Consider the following 16,552-nt stretch of genomic DNA (forward strand, 5'->3'; position numbering starts at 1 on the left):
TGCATGGGTGCTACTTTGGTGTACCCGACTTGTGGCAACCTTTCAAGATGGAGGGAGAGAAGAGAACGGGTCAGATCACAGATGCGTCGTCGCATCACCTCCTCTCTGCCACGGTCTTGTTTGGTAAAATTTATCGACATGTTAAAGTTTGGCATATATCCTCATGTGCTAAGGTGCAAAGTCATTGTCATTCCGATCTCTATGGGTACGCCTGCCGCATTTTTGCACGGGGGCATTCTGGGACAATTCTTATTGGACAATGGAATATCTTCTGCGAAAACACATTGGTTTTCTCGACCCACTCTGTTATTACTCGATTCCGACGGATAAAACCACTGTACATCCATTGATTATGTGCCATCCTCTGCTTTATTGGAAACAACACAACAAAATTAAGATTTTATTTAAATTAATCACATCGAATTTTTATTTTCTACCGGGTTGATGAGAAATGGCATTGAATCCACCTACATCTCTAATAGGTAAAGAGGGTCCTAATCTCACCCGAGGATGTGTACATTGAGTACGTTCTTCATCAGTGGCGAAGCCCCGTTGAGTGTAGTGTAGTGAATTGACCACACATGTTTTTGGCAAATGCTTTGTACACAAGTAGAAATGATGCAATTTTTTTATAAAATTGATGAAAACACATGTGTTTAACATCACATATTTGAAATGACATCACAGACTTCTGATCCTGGCACCACCACTGTTCTTCATGCTCTACCCCGTTCCAAGACAAAATTTTGCCAACTCCTCCACCCTCCTGTTCCCCAGACACACGTCTAGGAAAAAAGGCGAGAGAATATGCATTCGGAGAACAACGGGGAGGCGCCACCTAAATCATGTCTCGTAACGGGGTAGAGCATGAAAACCGTACCCAATCTACACATCCTCAGGCTGTCCGTGAGAAATGTTGGACAACCCGAAAGAGTTGCGGTGATAAATACAAAACTTAATGCATATTTATTGATGCAATCCTTCCGGACTGGAGACACGTATGTTACGCGGCTAGACATGAAAATGGAATCTACTCTCACGGAGATCACTCCATGGGGATTGCCCTATTAATAAAACAAACCAACCAACAAATAAACCAGTTTGCACAATCAACTTGAGTAGCAATTTCAAACGGCACAAGCAAGCGGCAATGGAGGTGTCCATACTCGAATACAAGCAAGCGGCAATGTACGCACACGCAATGAATAGAACAAAACTATATAAGACAACTTTGAAGAGTGAGGACGTTTGGCTGCCGAGAGTTGAATTTTATATTTCAAATTTAAAGGTCTCCTTGGAGCTCGGCCTCCAAATGCAATTTCCGAACATGAGTGAGGACGTTTGGCTGCCGAGAACAATGGAGGCCAATTTTTTTAAAATTTCAAATTTTCTATTTCAAATAATTCTGAAAAAATATGCATGTATATAAGGATGTAATCTACATGTGCATATAAATTCATGATAAAATACCTTGAATTGCGACCTGTACAAAAAAGGCAAATTCATGGTCTAGTAGGATGAATAGTATTATGTGTTAAAAAGCTTTAGATTTGTCTTTTTTGCGCAGCCCATAATTCAATGTATTTCGTCCTGAAAAATGTACGCATTTATGCATTATGCATTTGTCAATCTCTGTATTCTTTTTTTTCAGATTTTTTTGAAAAGTAGAAATATGAATTTTGATGAATTTTAAATTTCAAATTTAAAGGTCTCCATGGAGCTTGTCCTCCAAATGCAATTTCCGAACATTGAAGTATATCCTTATTTAATTTTTTAGTTTTATCAAGAACACTTGGCGCTTACTGTTTTTTCTCTCATTCTTTATTAGTCTAGCCAGTAGGATACTACGTGCATACTTGTTGTTAGGTGGGACTTGCGGCATGAGTGAGTCAATAATAAAGCCGCTGGCTCGCTGGCTACTCCAGCATGAAATGAATCCACGTCACATGGCAGCTGAGCTGACGAGTCATTCTTGTTTATTTATCTGCAAATTAATATGTAAGAACGGGACTTTTTATGGTGAAGCACGGGCATGAGGCGTGCGCATGCCAATGTTCACGTAGCCGGCCGGTCATGGAATGCAACGCAAGAGTTACCAGTGCACGCCAGATCCATGCTTGCTTCAGCTACCCAACAAGAAAAAGAGGGACATGGTTGGATGTGCAACCGCTTTCCCCCGTTGTCTGCTCAATGCCGAGACAGCAAAAACACACACCATCTTTTTCCCTTCCCGTTTCATCGTATCACCATTTCACACGCAGATCGCGTGGCGGAGAGCCTTGCGCGGCGATAGCAGCAATTTCGCCCCATCCGATCCTAGCATCTCTTATTTAAGCATACCATCTGCCTTAGCTCGATCCAAGAGAAGAGCTCGGTTCATCATCCACTACCCTCAACCGAACCATCACCCTCATCCACTAGCAACAAGAAATGGCACATTTCTGGAGTGTCGCGGCGGCCGAGCTCACCGGCAGCCACCTCTACGAGGTCAAGCGCATGGTGGCGCGATTCCGTGAGCCTGTCGTCAGGATCTGGGGGCCGGCCTCAGCGTCGGCCAGGTGGCTGCCGTTGCACACGCCAAGGACGCGGCCAGCGTCACCGTCGAGTTCGCGGACGAGGCGCGCGTCCGCGTCCAGGCCTGCAGCGACTGGATCGTCCACTCGGTAGCAAACGGCGGTGACATCTACGGCGTCACCACGGGTATAATCAATGCTTAACTCGGTTGTTTAAGTCGGTTGTAGTTACCGACATTCTAATCCTAACTGCCTTGTAAGTGGGTATAAATACCCTGTCTTCAATCAATGAGAAATAACTGTTCATTCCAATCATTCGTTCCCTCTCTCTCCCTTTTTCCTCTTTACACGTTATCACGCACGCCTCTACCGAGAGCATTAGGCCACGCAACAAGCGAAAAGGAATGGAAGAAGAACAAGAGAAGAGGACCGACGACGCCATGCTCGCCCCAACGGCGAGACCATGACGCACAGCCGTGGCAGCGACGCTATCAGGCGCCGAGGACGCGAGGGCCCTCGGCCTTGATGGTGCTCCTCCCGGCGCTTCAGAGGCATCGGCGGATCCACCCGACACGGATCGCCGCGTCGCGATTCGCGGCATCGATATATGCTGATAGCCACGGCCACCCCGCAGCATCCAAGGCATGGCACCCATCGAGCACGACGGCGGGGCCTTGCCCTCCCGGCCGGCAGCAGGGCGCAGCGGCGCAGTTCCTCAGACGGCGTCCAGCGCACAGTGGCGAACCCCAGCGCAAGGCAAGTCATCGCTCACGGGTTGCAAGTCCTCGATATCCCGGCGGCTACGATGGGCGCTGGGCGGTGGAAGCAGAAAGAATCGATTGATTTGTAAAGGCAGAGCCAAACTGGATAACGACGGCGATTAGAAAATTCCCCATCGTGGAACCGCACATGAAAAAGAGTGGACGCAAGCTTATCCCTTTGGCGGATTTTTTATTCAGCCCTCCTCCTTTCTGATATTTGTACATTAATACCTACAGTACATGTTCAACACAAACTGTACTTTACATCTGATAACCTGGATTTCTGAAATGGTTTTTCAGGCTGTAACAACTACAAAATAGTCCACACACTTTTTGTTTAGATCCTCAGATCTAATTAATATAGAGTTCAATATGTTTGCTTTTCAAGCAATCCATATAACATGTTTAATTTAGTGCAACAACCATATCTTTGCATGTGAAAATAATTTTCGTGCAAATCTCGACATTAAATTGAAGTGTCATACTTAATATGACTACCTCAAATCGCATTTGTGAATCACAAGGTATTTGATAGCATCTACTGCATAATTTGCAGATTATCCATCATTACTGTGAGGTCTACATCTTATCATTTTGATAAGATGACTACCTTCAACGTGCTCTTCCAATTATTAATGTGATTACCCAAAATTTTATTTGTGAATCACAAGGTACTGGTGGCATCTACTGTGCCATTTGCAGATTAGCCACCACTACTGTGAGGTCTACATCTTGTCTTTTTAATAAGATGACTACCTTCGTAGTGCTCTTCCAAATATTAATATTTGATGTGACTACTTCAAGATATCATAAGGTAATACTGGAATCTACTGCAAAATTTTGCAGACTATCCACTATTACTGGAAGGTCTACATCATGTCACTTTGACAGATGATTACCTTAAAAGTGATTTCATAAATTCAGCATAACATAAGGTAATAGAATTATGAGCATCTACTGGCAAAAGTCAAAATATGTTTTTCTATTACTGCGAGATCTACACCATTGGTGATTATCTTCAAAGTGTTATCCTATATAATTTGAGGCCTACACATATGGTTATAAAGCACCAGATATTTATAAAATTTGCTCGTCTGAAGCATTTGTTGTTGTTCACTAAAATATTTTTTTACTCTCATAGTAAATATAATTCTTGCACACTCGCTATATACCAAAACGGTATTGTGTGCTAATATCAACTATTCAAGCATCATTTTGCGTGAATATGTCATAGAAAACTACATAAATATTTGCATATAATCGTGATTGACTTCTATTACATTGGTAAAATACATGGCAGTGAAGCCTATGTCACTATTTATAATTTTAGTGTTGTTCATCCATCAAGATGGATCCCATAATTATGGCAACAATTGAGTGTATCAACATTTTTGCAATGTCCACATCACATTGTGGTTATACTTTCACAGTGACTAACCAATGTCAAACAAGAAACGTCTATGTTTTTGGCGGTGACTCTAAAGTTGCGACGCTCATATGCATTTTATGTGTCCCAACTTCACTTAGTTCTCAAACTAAATACATAATGGATGAACTTAGATTCACCCTGGATATTTTCCTTAATATAAACATGATGCCTTGAGCACATCGTGAATGATTACCCATTCGTTTTTGAAGACCTCAAGTCTATCACATCTCGTAATTCTGTCACTTAATCAACTTCAAGTTGAGATCCATGATCAAATATTTTCATATGTAAATCTGGTTGAAAAAGCCCTTAATACCCTTTACATGCTCATATGATGGTATTACCATTTTCCATGACGAAGAAACATGGAATTTCTTCAAATCATCAGATTCACCCAATGGGTTCTGTTCCATTATTTGAAATTCTTGCTAGTACTTAGTATTTTGTGCAACTTCATAGTCGCAAAAAAGAACCATGTGAAATTCAAAATTAAAGTGGAGGCTAAAAGACAACTGAAGAAAGAATTACCTCTTAATTACAAAGACAGATGATCACAAAGGAATAAATCATTTTCAAATGATCACAAAGACAAATCTCCAGTTTGTCAAATGTGTGGTTATACAAACATCGTACCTATGATTACCAAATCCTTAAACATATGGTCAAACCACACCACAAATTTATTAAAAGGCCAATAAGTTCAATGGGATAAATTTGCAAATTTGCAAATAACAACCAAATTATGGTAAAGGATGTCTCACAGAATCTTCATCAGAAGGAGGAAAAAAATCTAGTGCAGAAAATGGAGGATGAAAACATTTGCACTCAAAAATATTGGAGACCTCAGGTAATCTCCTAATTATCCCAATATATTATTAGCCCATACTAGTACTACTACATGTAGTAAAGTGTCCAATATCATATCCATTGGATACAATATTCGATAAATTTGAATGTATGTTTCAATTCATACTCAATATTGTTGCGTACACAATGATTTTCTAAGTATTAATTAATTAAATATTAGGCTTGATAGCCTTAGCCATCCTGGTTTGGGGATGATTAGAAAATTCTTGACAATTCGGTTGGTCACAACTTAACAAGTTGCAAAAATATTCCCCAGATCATCAGATTATATGTGCACCACATGTGCCATAGGGGAAATCTGTTTTAAGGAACTCTCACCTTAAAATTCTAAATGAGCTACTTATTCTTTCTTGAACACACTCAAAAGATATATGTGGAATGTTGAACCATTATCTGGGTTAATTTAGACACTTCATGGTACTCATATACACACTCATAAAATGTTTTTAAGTGTGTCTTATCACACACAACCATGATCTTACCCAATAAATTGCTTAACTTATCAAAGTAGGAGCAAATTCTCCTGAAAACAGGATCTATAAACCCATTCAAATGGACAATGTCATTGAAATCATTTCACAAGCAATGTCCGATTATATGTTGTACTCTATGTACATACCCAGAATGGTTTAACTAAATTTCTTATCAAAGATAGTGAAATTAATTACATGACCAATTTTAAAGAATTGTAAATTACCAGCCTCTTGCTGGACACATACGGCCTTACACACCGTAAGTATGATCTAAATCATACCAACTGCATATATACTACTTTCCCTTTGTAGTTACTACGTGGAAATCAACAAAGTATTTCCCATTTGCGTACCGATATCACCACTCCAGCGTACATCAATGGGCACTCGCGAAAATTAGGGGTCTATGTGGGGAATAAAAATTTATCCGTCAATCAAAATTATTCATAGCCCGTATGCTGATTGCATCAGCAATAAGGATATTTTTTCGGCATTAGGGGGAGATAAGTACCATAAAGAATGTCGAGAAATAAATTAGAAATGTTATTGACATTCAATCCTTATATCCACGTACTCAAAGAATCTGAACTAGAAGTTTAGAGAATCATATATTTGCAACACATTGCAAATTTGCCACATACATTTACTGATGACAAGGTGTCACTAAATTTTATATTCCTGCAGTAAAGTGTCAGAAAGAGTGGAGGTACCTGATAAACCACTCTTATCCCCAAATGAGAGCAAGAGGGGGAGAAAATATGACAAGACGAGATATAACTTCTCATATGCTTCCGCGGAAACAGAGGAAATCAAATCCTCAACCAGTAAATGTAATTCAACATCAAGTTGAAAGACACCTCATTGGATGCTCATAATCCAAAGCCCGGCATAAATGTGCACAAATATTTTGGTGCCGGGACATCGAAACACCTTGACTCCATTTGTTGTAGGAAATCACAAGGAGTGAAAATGGAATAAATATATTTCCACAAACTTCAATGATTCCATCAGAATCATATAAACTAAAGACTACATTTGTCGACATATATTTCTTCTCAAAATTGCTAAAACTTTTTGGGCCCTGAACCAAAATCCATGGTAGTTTGCCTCTTGCATTCATATTGGTTCACATAAAAGGAAGCAAGTAACGAAGAATAGCTCTCGCTCATAAAACGAGTGGTATTTACCGCAGTAATACCTACTCCTCATAACCATCTTTCGTATGGAATACTAAAAAACTTCTCATTCATAGACAAAGTCGATGAGGTGGTGAGAAAGCGAGGCTTGTAGCAAAAGGGTTCACGCAGAGACCCGACATCGATTATGATGTAACATACCCTCTTGGTATGAGTGGAATTATGTTTCAATACTAAATAGCATTGGCAATAATAATAATAATAATAATAATATACATGCAGTTGATGGATGAAGTGGCTACATACTCATATGAGTCGCTCATTTCAGAAATCTCTATTGAAGTCCCTGAAGGGCTTATACTTCTGAATCCAAAAGCAAATCGCAAAAAGTTTTTGTGTAATACTTCATAAGTCACTCTATGACTTGAAATAGTCGGAAATCATATGGTACTACCGACTAAATGAGTTCCTTCTTCAAAAGGAGTACTCGAATAATGATGATTATATACATGTTTAGTAATAGAATCAATTTGATTTTATTTCATCACCTCAGTGTATATTGATGTCCTCATCATGAATGTCTATACAATCCCTAAACATACACAAAATCATCTCAAGGCGAAAAATTTGGATTAAACCAAATTTAGCTTAAGTTTACAACTTGAGCATTCTCTCAAGAATACATATCAGTCAACATATATCCAAAACATATATGAGAAGTTCAATATGGATATATCATACCAACAAAAGGTACATGGTCGATATAAGAAATATTAACTTATATCTCAAGCCCACAATAAATCTTGGGCAATTCCATCAAGAAAATCAAGATATGACCATGATATGATGAATGATATTGGCTCTTTATTTGATCCCAACAATGCCATATCAGTGACTGAATTCACCGGAATAGTCTTCTCGTGGAAGTCATCTAAATAGACTTTAACGACTACTTCCACTAATCACTCTAACATAATTGCTTTATCTAAAAACATTGCCAAATATGCATGGCTCAGCAGAATGATTAACCACACTCAAAAGCATGTGCTTGGGATTCATCGGAATCACATAACTTGATTTGTTAAGATGCTACCACTTGTGTTACTCACAAAACTACAGGTTATATGAAGAGCAATATCATAAAATACATTGCTAAAAATTATTTATCCTCACGAATTATAGACAAGTGAGGAAACAATATGCAAAAAACATACTTTGAAAGTCCTACAGATTATTCATAATTCCATGACCATATCAATGGAATTTGTATTACACATTCTCCAGGTTTGCAAAGTTCAGGGGGAGTAATCTCCCAAATCTATAACCTATTAACAATCCTAAGATTGCATATATTGTACTCTTTTTCCCTTCATGAGTTTTTCCGTAATGGTTTCTCATAAAGGTTTTTAACGAGACAATATAAACACAAGTTCCCATATATGTCATATCATCTTCTCCTTATATTTTCCCCACTGGGTTTTAAAGGAGTTTTCAATGGCATATCATATCGCACTCTTTTCCCTTACGAGTTTTCTCTCAAAGTTTCTAATAATGGTTTTTAATGAGGCAATATCTTCTCAAAGATTATATGTCATACTTTCTATTTTCCCTATCGGGGTTTTCAAAGGAAGTACTCAAGACATATTTATTGTTATCTAAACTCACTAATGAGTTTTATCCTTCTTCAAAGGTTTTTCTCATATGGGTTATTAAGAGGCAATAATCATTATATGTGTAGGAAATATGCCCTAGAGGCAATAATAAAGTTATTATTTATTTCCTTATTTCATGATAAATGTTTATTATTCATGCTAGAATTGTATTAACCAGAAACATATTACATGTGTGAATACATAGACAAACAGAGTGTCACTATTATGCCTCTACTTGACTAGCTCATTAATCAAAGATGGTTATGTTTCCTAACCATAGACAAAGAGTTGTTATTTGATTAACGAGGTCACATCATTAGTTGAATGATCCGATTGACATGACCCATTCCATTAGCTTAGCACCCGATCGTTTAGTATGTTGCTATTGCTTTCTTCATGACTTATACATGTTCCTATGACTATGAGATTATGCAACTCCCGTTTGCCGGAGGAACACTTTGGGTGCTACCAAACGTCACAACGTAACTGGGTGATTATAAAGGAGCATTACAGGTGTCTCCAAAGGTAACATGTTGGGTTGGCGTATTTCGAGATTAGGATTTGTCACTCCGATTGTCGGAGAGGTATCTCTGGGCCCTCTCGGTAATGCACATCACATAAGCCTTGCAAGCATTGCAACTAATGAGTTAGTTGCGAGATGATGTATACGGAACGAGTAAAGAGACTTGCCGGTAACGAGATTGAACTAGGTATTGGATACCGACGATCGAATCTCGGGCAAGTAACATACCGATGACAAAGGGAACAACGTATGTTGTTATGCGGTCTGACCGATAAAGATCTTCGTAGAATATGTAGGAGCCAATATGGGCATTTAGGTCCCGCTATTGGTTATTGACCGGAGACGTGTCTCGGTCATGTCTACATTGTTCTCGAACCGTAGGGTCCGCACGCTTAAGGTTTCGATGACAGTTATATTATGAGTTTATGAGTTTTGATGTACCGAAGGAGTTCGGAGTCCCAGATGAGATCGGGGACATGACGAGGAGTCTCGAAATGGTCGAGACGTAAAGATTGATATATTGGACGACTATATTCGGACATCGAAAAGGTTCCGATTAATTCGGGTATTTTTCGGAGTACCGGGTAGTTACGGGAGAAGCAATGGGCCTTGATGGGCTTTAGTGGGAAGAGGAGAAAGGGCCAAGGGGCTGCTGCGCCCCCCCTCCCCTCTAGTCCGAATTGGACTAGGGAAAAGGGGGCCGGCCACCTCTCCTTCTCCTCCACTTCCTTCTCCCTTCCTCCCCTCTTGGTGGACTCCTACTAGGAGTTGGAGTCCTAGTAGGACTCCACATCCTGGCCGCACCAACCTTGGCCGGCCTCCTCTTCCTCCATCCTTTATATACAGGGGCAGGGGGCACCCCATAGACACACAAGTTGATCACTTGAGATCGTTCCTTAGCCGTGTGCGGTGCCCCCTGCCACCATATTCCACCTCGATCATATCGTTGTAGTGCTTAGGCGAAGCCCTGCGTCGGTAGAACATCAAGATCGTCACCACGCCGTCGTGCTGACGGAACTCCTCCCCGAAGCTTTGCTGGATCGGAGCCCGGGGATCGTCATCGAGCTGTACGTGTGCTAAGAACTCGGAGGTGCTGGAGTAACGGTGCTTGGATCGGTCGGATCGGGAAGAAGACGTACGACTACTTCCTCTACGTTGTGTGATCGCTTCCGCAGTCGGTCTGCGTTGGTACGTAGACAACACTCTCCCCTCTTGTTGCTATGCATCACATGATCTTGCGTGTGCGTAGGAATTTTTTGAAATTACTACGAAACCCAACAGTGGTTTCAGAGCCAGGTTATTTATGTTGATGTTATTTGCACGAGTAGAACACAAGTGAGTTGTGGGCGATATAAGTCATACTGCCTACCAGCATGTCATACTTTGGTTCGGCGGTATTGTTGGATGAAGCGGCCCGGACCGACATTACGCGTACGCTTACGCGAGACCGGTTCTCCCGACGTGCTTTGCACAAAGGTGGCTAGCGGGTGACAGTTTCTCCAACTTTAGTTGAACCAAGTGTGGCTACGCCCGGTCCTTGCGAAGGTTAAAACGGAGTCTATTTGACAAACTATCATTGTGGTTTTGATGCGTAGGTAAGATTGGTTCTTGCTTAAGCCCGTAGCAGCCACGTAAAACATGCAACAACAAAGTAGAGGACGTCTAACTTGTTTTTGCAGGGCATGTTGTGATGTGATATGGTCAAAACGTGATGAGATATAAGTTGTTGTGTGAGATGATCATGTTTTGATAAAGTTATCGGCAACTGGCAAAAGCCTTATGGTTGTCTCTTTATTGCACAAGATGCAAGCACCAAATAATTTCTTTATTTTATTGCTATACGATAGCAATAATTGCAAGAGCAATAGTTGGCGAGACGACCGTGTGACGACACATTGATATAGATCAAGATGATGGAGATCATGGTGTCATACCGGTGACGATAGAGATCATAACAGTACTTTGGAGATGGAGATCAAAGGCGCAAGATGATGATGGCCATATCATATCACATATTTTGATTGCATATGATGTTTATCTTTTATACATCTTATTTTGCTTAGTTTGACGGTAGCATTTTAAGATGATCTCTCACTAAATTATCAAGAAGTGTTCTCCCTGAGTATGCACCATTGCGAAAGTTCTTCGTGCTGAGACACCACGTGATGATCGGGTGTGATAGGTTCTACGTTCAAATACAACGGGTGCAAAACAGTTGCACACGCGGAATACTCAGGTTATACTTGACGAGCCAAGCATATACAGATATGGCCTCGAAACACGGAGACCGAAAGGTCGAGCGTGAATCATATAGTAGATATGATCAACATAGTGATGTTCACCAATGAAACTACTCCATCTCACGTGATGATCGGACATGGTTTAGTTGATTTGGATCACGTGATCACTTAGAGGATTAGAGGGATGTCTATCTAAGTGGGAGTTCTTAAGTAATATGATTAAATTGAACTTAAATTTATCATGAACTTAGTCCTGGTAGTATTTTGCAAATCATGTTGTAGATCAATAGCTTGCGTTGTTGCTTTCGTATGTTTATTTTGATATGTTCCTAGAGAAAAATTGTGTTAGTAGCAATGATGCGGATTGGATCCGTGATCTGAGGTTTATCCTCATTGCTGCACAGAAGAATTATGTCCTTGATGCACCGCTAGGTGACAGACCTATTGCAGGAGCAGATGCAGACGTTATGAACGTTTAGCTAGCTCAATATGATGACTACTTGATAGTTTAGTGCACCATGCTTAACGGCTTAGAATCGGGACTTCAAAGACGTTTTGAACGTCATGGACCATATGAGATGTTCCAGGAATTGAAGTTAATTTTTCAAGCAAATACCCGAGTTGAGAGATATGAAGTCTCCAACAAGTTCTATAGCTAAAAGATGGAGGAGAATCGCTCAACTAGTGAGCATGTGCCCAGATTGTCTGAGTACTACAATCGCTTGAATCAAGTGGGAGTTAATCTTCCAGATAAGATAGTGATTGACAAAATTCTCTAGTCACCATCGCCAAGTTAGTAGAACTTCGTGATGAACTATGATATGCAAGGAATAACGGAAACGATTCCCAAGCTCTTCGTAATGCGGAAATTGAAGAAGGTAGAAATCGAGAAAAACATCAAGTGTTGATGGTAGACAAGACCACTAGTTTCAAGAAAAGGGCAGAGGGGAGAAGGGGAACTTCAAGAAGAACAGCAAGCAAGTTGCTGCTCAAGTGAAGAAGCCTAAGTCCGATCCTAAGCCTGAGACTAAGTGCTTCTACTGCAAAGGGACTGGTCACTAGAAGCGGAACTGCCCCAAGTATTTGGCGGATAAGAAGGATGGTAAAGTGAACATAAGTATATTTGATATACATGTTATTGATGTGTACTTTACTAGTGTTTATAGCAACCCCTCAGTATTTGATACTAGTTCAGTTGCTAAGAGTAGTAACTCGAAAAGGGAGTTGCAGAATAAACAGAGACTAGTTAAGGGTGAAGTGACGATGTGTGTTGGAAGCGGTTCCAAGATTGATATGATCATCATCACACACTCCCTATAATTTCGGGATTAGTGTTGAACCTAAATAAGTGTTATTTGGTGTTTGCGTTGAGCATGAATATGATTTGATCATGTTTATTATAATACGGTTATTCATTTAAGTAAGAGAATAAATTGTTGTTCTGTTTACATGAATAAAACCTTGTATGGTTACACACCCAATGAAAATAGTTCGTTGGATCTCGATCGTAGTGATACACATAATCATAATATTGAAACCAAAAGATGCAAAGTTAATAATGATAGTGCAACTTATTTGTAGCACTGCCGTTTAGGTCATATTGGTGTAAAGCGCATGAAGAAACTCCATGCTGATGGGATTTTGGAATCACTTGATTATGAATCAGTTGATGCTTGCGAACCATGCCTCATGGGCAAGATGACTAAGACTCTGTTCTTCGGAACAATGGAGCGAGCAACAGATTTGTTGGAAATCATACATACTGATGTTTGTGGTCCGATCAATATTGAGGCTCGCGACAGGTATCATTATTTTCTGATCTTCATAGATGATTTGAGCAGATATGAGTATATCTACTTGATGAAACATAAGTCTGAAACATTTGAAAAGTTCAGAGAATTTCAGAGTGAAGTGAAAAATCATCGTAACAAGAAAATAAAGTTTCTACGATCTGATCGTAGAGAAGAGTATTTGAGTTACGAGTTTGGCCTTCAGTTAAAAACAATGTGAAATAGTTTCACTACTCATGCCACATGGAACACCACAGCATAATGGTGTGTCCGAACGTCATAATCATACTTTATTGGATATAGTGCAATCTATGATGTCTCTTACCGATCTACCACTATTGTTTTGGGGTTATGCATTAGAGACAACTGCATTCACGTTAAATAGGGCTCCATCTAAATCCGTTGAGACGACACCGTGTGAACTATGGTTTGGCAAGAAACCTAAGCTATCGTTTCTTAAAGTTTGGGGTTGCGATGCTTATATGAAAAAGTTTCATCCTGATAAGCTCAAACTCAAATCGGAGAAGTGCGTCTTCATAGGATATCCAAAGGAAACTATTGGATACATCTTCTATCACAGATCCGAAGGCAAGACTTTTGTTGCTAAATTCGGAAACTTTCTGGAGAAGGAGTGTCTCTCGAAAGAAGTGAGTGGGAGGAAAGTAGAACTTGACGAGGTAACTATACCTGCTCCCTTACTGGAAAGTAGTACATCGCAGAAAACGGTTTCAGTGACACCTACACCAGTTAGTGAGGAAGCTAATGATAATGATCATGAAACTTCAGATCAAGATACTACTGAACCTCGTTGATCAACCAGAGTAAGATCCGCACTAGAGTGGTACGGTAATCCTATTCTGGAAGTCATGCTACTAGATCATGATGAACCTACGAACTATGAAGAAGCGATGGTGAGCCCAGATTCCGCGAAATGGTTTGAGGCCATGAAATCTGAGATATGATCCATGTATGAGAACAAAGTATGGACTTTGATGGATTTGCCCGATAATCGGCAAGCCATAGAAAATAAATGGATCTTCAAGAGGAAGACGGACGCTGATAGTAGTGTTACTATCTACAAAGATAGAATTGTCGCAAAAGGTTTTCGACAAGTTCAAGGTGTTGACTACGATGAGAGTTTCTCACTCGTATCTATGCTTAAGTCTGTCCGGATCATGTTAACAATTGCCGCGTTTTATGAAATCTGGCAAATGGATAAACAAAACTGCATTCTTAATGGATTTACTAAAGAAGATTTGTATACGATGCAACTAGAAGGTTTTGTCGATCCTAAAGGTGTTAACTAAATATGCAAGCTCCAGCGATCCATCTATGGACTGGTGCAAGAATCTCGGAGTTGGAATATACGCTTTGATAAGTTGATCAAAGCATATAGTTTTATACAGACTTGCGGTGAAGCCTGTATTTACAAGAAAGTGAGTGGGAGCACTACAGCATTTCTGATAAGTATATGTGTATGACATATTGTTGATCGGAAATAATGTAGAATTATTCTGTAAAGCATAAAGGAGTGTTTGAAAGGAGTTTTTCAAAGAAAGACTTTGGTGAAGCTGCTTACATATTGAGCTTCAAGATCTATAGAGATAGATCAAGACGCTTGATAAGTTTTTTCAATGAGTACATACCTTGACAAGATTTTGAAGTAGTTCAAAATGGGGTAGTCAAAGAAAGAGTTCTTGCCTGTATTACAAGGTGTGAAGTTGAGTAAGACTCAAAGCCCGACCACGGCAGAAGATAGAAAGAGAATGAAAGTCATTCCCTATGCCTCAGTCATATGTTCTATAAAGTATGCCATGCTGTATACCAGATCTATTGTATGCCCTATCACTGAGTTTGGCAAGGGAGTACGATAGTGATCTAGGAGTAGATCACTGGACAGCGGTCAAAATTATCCTTAGTGGAATAAGGATATATTTCTCGATTATGGAAGTGAAAAAAAAGGTTCGTCGTAAAGGGTTACGCCGATGCATGTTTTGACACTAATCTAGATGACTCTAAGTCTCGGTCTAGATACATATTGAAAGTGGGAGCAATTAGCTAGAGTAGCTCCATGCAGAGCATTGTTGACATAGAAATTTGCAAAATACATGCGGATCTGAATGTGGCAGACCCGTTGACTAAGATTCTCTCACAAGCAAAACATGATCACACCTTAGTACTCATTGGGTGTTAATCACATAGCGATGTGAACTAGATTACTGAATCTAGTAAACCCTTTGGGTGTTGGTCACATGGCGATGTGAACTATGGGTGTTAATCACATGATGATGTGAACTATCGATGTTAATCACATGGTGATGTGATCTAGATTATTGGCTCTAGTGCAAGTGGGAGACTGAAGGAAATATGCCCTAGAGGAAATAATAAAGTTATTATTTATTTCCTTATTTCATGATAAATGTTTATTATTCATGCTAGAATTGTATTAACCGGAAACATAATACATGTGTGAATACATAGACAAACAGAGTGTCAGTAGTATGCCTCTACTTGACTAGCTCATTAATCAAAGATGGTTATGTTTCCTAACCATAGACAAAGAGTTGTTATTTGATTAACGAGGTCACATCATTAGTTGAATGATCTGATTGACATGACCCATTCCATTAGCTTAGCACCCGATCGTTTAGTATGTTGCTATTGCTTTCTTCATGACTTATACATGGTCCTATGACTATGAGATTATGCAACTCCCGTTTGCCGGAGGAACACTTTGGGTGCTACCAAACGTCACAATGTAACTGGGTGATTATAAAGGAGCATTACAGGTGTCTCCAAAGGTAGATGTTGGGTTGGCGTATTTCGAGATTAGGATTTGTCACTCCGATTGTCGGAGAAGTATCTCTGGGCCCTCTCGGTAATGCACATCACATAAGCCTTGCAAGCATTGCAACTAATGAGTTAGTTGCGAGATGATGTATTATGGAACGAGTAAAGAGACTTGCCGATAACGAGATTGAACTAGGTATTGGATACCGACGATCGAATCTCGGGCAAGTAACATACCGATGACAAAGGGAACAGCGTATGTTGTTATGCGGTCTGACCGATAAAGATCTTCGTAGAATATGTAGGAGCCAATATGGGCATCCAGGTCCCGCTATTGGTTATTGACCGGAGACGTGTTTCGGTCATGTCTACATTGTT

General features: G+C 40.0%; 1 pseudogene; it reads left to right on the top strand.

The window, feature by feature from the left end:
* The first annotated feature begins 1,861 nt into the window (after positions 1-1,861).
* On the top strand, positions 1,862-3,558 carry LOC125533782 (annotated as a pseudogene).
* Positions 3,559-16,552: the final 12,994 nt, after the last annotated feature.

This window comes from Triticum urartu, chromosome 2 (assembly GCF_003073215.2).
Source record: "Triticum urartu cultivar G1812 chromosome 2, Tu2.1, whole genome shotgun sequence".
Lineage (NCBI taxonomy): Eukaryota > Viridiplantae > Streptophyta > Magnoliopsida > Poales > Poaceae > Triticum > Triticum urartu.